This window comes from Dipodomys spectabilis, unplaced genomic scaffold (genome assembly GCF_019054845.1).
Source record: "Dipodomys spectabilis isolate Male_0828 unplaced genomic scaffold, ASM1905484v1 ptg000193l, whole genome shotgun sequence".
Lineage (NCBI taxonomy): Eukaryota > Metazoa > Chordata > Mammalia > Rodentia > Heteromyidae > Dipodomys > Dipodomys spectabilis.
The window spans coordinates 565,540-570,163 of record NW_024870870.1 but is presented as its reverse complement, the minus strand read 5'-3'; positions in this window follow the sequence as shown (position 1 = coordinate 570,163).

The following is a 4,624-nucleotide window of genomic DNA, read 5'->3' as shown; positions in this document are numbered from 1 at the left end:
TGCATGCTTCCCTGGTTGTGTTACAATTATGCTCGACTCTTGGCACTGATACTACATATTGCCTGGCTCAAATCTGAATTGGTGGAACATGATTGTATTTTGAGGAAGGCAGGAATAGGAAACTATAGGCCATAGGGACATGTAAGCTAATCAAATCATTTGGAATATGGCATAAAGACAAGTAAGTTTATTGCCAGTTGACTGTGTCATGTCTTTACTATTAATTCTGCATGGCTGTGGATGATGTTATACATATCCAAATGGCCCCTGGCAGAAAGAAGGTTTCTCATCCTGTTCGAAAAACAAAACAAAAAACAACCAAAAATACTACATATGAGTGCAGCAGATTCCTCTAATTAGAGACCATTATGCCCTAGTTTATGAAAAAAAATGTCCTTTGTTCAAGTGCTGTTACTAATTCTAACAACAAATATAATGAAATCTGTAGTAGTCTGTAGAATTGTATACCACAGCTTTCATTTTATTTTACAAGAAATTCATACATTAGGTGCTGGCAAAACTGGTTAACTACTTGTAGAAAAATTAAAGCTAGATCCTTATATATCACCCTGCACCAGAATCAACTCCAAATGGATCAAAGACCTCGGTGTCAAAGCAGACACACTGAAAACATTACAGGATGGAACAGGAGAAACTCTAGGTCTCCTTGGCACAGGCCCAAATTGTCTTAATAGAGACCCAGAAGCACAATAAATCAAAGAATGGTTGGACAAATGGGATTGCATGGAATTGCAGAGCTTCTGCATGGCAAAGGATATAGCTAGCAAGATCAATAGAAAATCCACTGATTGGGAGATCTTCACTAGCCATACAACAAACAAGGGTCTCATATCTAAAATATACCTGGCACTCTCAAAAGTAAATCCAACAACAACAAAATCTTCAAAGAAACAACTACCCAATAAATAAGTGGGCTAAAGACTTAAAGAGAAACTTCTCTGAAGAGGAAAGAAGCACAACCAATAGACACATGAAGAAATGCTCAACCTCCCTAGCCATAGAAGAAATGCAAATAATAACAACACTGAGATACCACCTCACCCCAGTTAGAATGGCTATGATCAAGAACTCTAATAACAACAGATGCTGGAGGGGATGTGGACAGAAGGGAACCTTACTGCATTGTTGGTGGGAGTGTAAACTTGTTCAACCACTTTGGAAAGTAGTATGGAGGTTCCTCAAAAGACTCCACATAGAGCTCCCATATGACTCAGCAATCCCACTTTTGGGCATTCACACAAATGTTCACAAACAAGACCACACTAAAGCTACCAGCATGACTATATTTATAGCAGCATTATTTACCATAGCTAAGATATGGAACCAACCCAGATGCCCCTCAGTAGATGAATGGATCAAGAAAATGTGGTATGTATACACAATGGAATTCTGTTCCTCCATCAGAAAAAATAACATTGCCTCATTTGTTAGGAAATGGAAAGGCTTGGAAAAAATTATATTAAGTGAAGTAAGCCAGGCCCAAAGAAATAAAGGTCCCATGGTTTCCCTTATTTGCAATAACTAGTATATGTCTGAGTCAAGCAGAAAAGGTCAGATAATTTGATGTTAGGAAATGAACCCTAAGATATGTATTCAAATGTTTTTTTTTTTTCTTTCATGCGATTGTTTCTAACACATTTACAAGATTATTTCTTTGTTGCTTTGTCCCTCCCCCACGGCATAACCCCTGCTTTCACTGTATTTGATGTCAGTATAATTTGTGGAGGGTAAGGGAAAAAACAAATCGTTCAAATAGGGATACAGGTGGACCCATTGCAACAATGAGATATACAAGTTGTTATGTCGAAAATGAACTATACAATTTTGGTTGGGGGGGATTGGGTGGGGGAGCGGAGGGAGGATGGGAAGGGATGGGAAGGGGAAACAAAGGAGGAGGCTACAATGCTTGATAAGAAATGTACTTATCTTGCCCATGTAATTGTAACCCCTCTGTACAGTATTTTCACAATAAAAAAAGAAAATTCAGACATTAAAATGCTTATTTTTTTTTTGTCAGTTGTGGGGCTTGAACTCAGGGCCTAGGCAATGTTCCTGAGATTCTGAGCTCAAGTTAGTTAGGACTCTACCAATTGAGCCACAAAGCCACTTCTGCTTTTTGAGTAATTAATTGGAGACTAGAGTCTTATGGGGACTTTTCTTCCTGGTCTGGCTTTGAAATGCGATCCTCACATCTCAGCATTGTGAGTAGCTGGGGTTACAGGAATGAGACACTGGCACCTGGCTTCAAATAGTCATTTTTAAAATGATGAACTGCTTGGTGCCTCTGGCTCACACATAAAAATCCTAGCTATAGGTAGGATTACAGGTATGAGAAGCAAACACTAGGTGAGTGTTGTTCATGTGGTTTGTATAAGCATGTTTTAATATTGTTTGTTTCTTATAATACAATGCTCTTATTTGTATTTATTTTCACCTAGGTGGGGGTGATAGGTGTTTCCAGTGTTGAACTTTCTTTGGTTGAGATGGAGCCATGTGGAAGTTCTTGCCTAGTATGGCATGAAATTGAAGGCCTCTTGCTCTCAGCTCCCCATGGACCTGGGATGATAGATGTATTCCATCACGCATAGCTAGGAGTTGGGGAGCATTGCAGGCAAAACTACACTGGTCTGGAACTGATGTCCCAAATAGCTAGCTTTACAGGCAAAACCTTGTTTTATTCCATTTCACTTTAAAGAAGTGTAGGTACATACTTAGAGAGTACAATGATAACACACTACATGTTTAATATGTAAAATAGTCAATATAATTAGCCTATTTATCTCCTAAAAAATTGAAGCTAACATATTTTGGCAACCTGACTCTACTAGTTATTTTGGAATATACCATAAACATGAATACACTGATAATGTGCAGTAGAAGATTAGAAGTTGAGAGAGATAGAGAAAAGTTAGACTATATGTAGTAAATATATATTTACCTATTGCTGCTCTAAAGAATATTATCATATATTCACTGTGACAATACCACCATATAGTCACCATGACAATAATTTTCCTGCAGTGTAGAATTTTCCATTTCATAATCTGCATCTTTTATCTTTTTTACATTCTCCTTATAAGTATGAATGTTTTCCAGTTTATTATAATGTTTTGAAATTATTATATGATGGATTAAAAAATTTGTAGAGTGTACTAAATTATCTCATTTTGTTTGGTTTTGTGATGCTAAATCATTAAGAACAAGGCTTTCTGAAAGTTATGCTAGCAGACTATATCAATAAATTGTATTCTAATTATATCTTATTATTGTATTTTGATATAGGGTTTTACTGTTGCTGTTTTATGATATAGAATGTTGTGAAGCTGGACTAAAACTTGCAACCCCACTGCCTCCAGTTTTATCACCATGTTCTGGAGGCTCATAATTAGAACTCTAGCTAATCAGGAGGTTGAGACCTGAGATTTAGTTCAGATAGTCTGAGCAGGAAATTTTATGAGTCTCTCCTCTCCAGTTCACTACAGAAAACGTGCAGTGGAACTGTGGCACAATTGGTAGAGCACTACACTCAAAGCAAAGATGCTTGTGAATGTCATATAGCCCCTGAGTTCAAGTCCTAAAACACACATATGCACACACACACTCACACACACACAACCACACACATGTACACACACATATTCTCAGGCAATGTTGTATCTTAAATTCGTATCCAGAGATTAGACAACAGCCCACTTATTTGTGAAGGTTTTTCCTTATTATTTTGAATGAGGAGGATAGTTCAGGGGACACAGATGACAAGACTTTAGTGAGGAATATTTTATAAATGACTAGCTTATAAAAAGAACAGGAGCACAGCTTTTATCTTTAAATATTACATTTCTTCAACTATAGTATTTTAAAATAATAATCATTGAATTATGAGAAGACAATGCAGCACCTCTTCCTTTCTCCCCGTCCCCACTGTCATAAAATATGAGCAAAGTATCAAGAATAGTCTTTTATCTTACAAGAATGAACACCCGTAAAAATGTCTAACTGTATGTGTAAGGTTTGTTTTTCAATACTTGTACAATTTCCCCACCTCTAAGTACTTGCCTTTTTTCCACATGACAGCACAGAGGGGCTTCAAGAGCAAACAGAAAATTAGGAAACAAAAACCTAACAATATTCTGTGAAGTAGATGTCAAAAATACATGCAAGAAGCACATGGCAGGCTGAGAGGGCCCTGAGAGGCAAAATGATTTGTGCAGGATGAAAGGAAAGTGACAAATAAGGCCTGGATCTGACCTAGGAAGGATTCCTTGAGGCTGAGATCATGCTGGTTCGTAGGCCTAGCTGAGGATGTTGGGATTTGATAATGTCCACATGTGTATAGAGTGATGTGGGAGGGGAGATTTCAGCCTCCAGTTTGTCTTTGGAATGGTCTTATGTGAGGAAGCAGCTTAGATCATTGGGCTCTGAGAGATGACACTACCTCCCTCACAATGGAATAGAATATAGAACTCTGAGAGCCAAGCAACTGTAACCTACAGTCAGCTGAAGCCAGCTCACCAGGCCTGTAGCTCAGGAACAAGAAAGATGTTCCAGTGTTGTTTTCAAAGTTCAAGAGGCTCAAGTCTCAGGCATGAGTGGTGTGACTGTC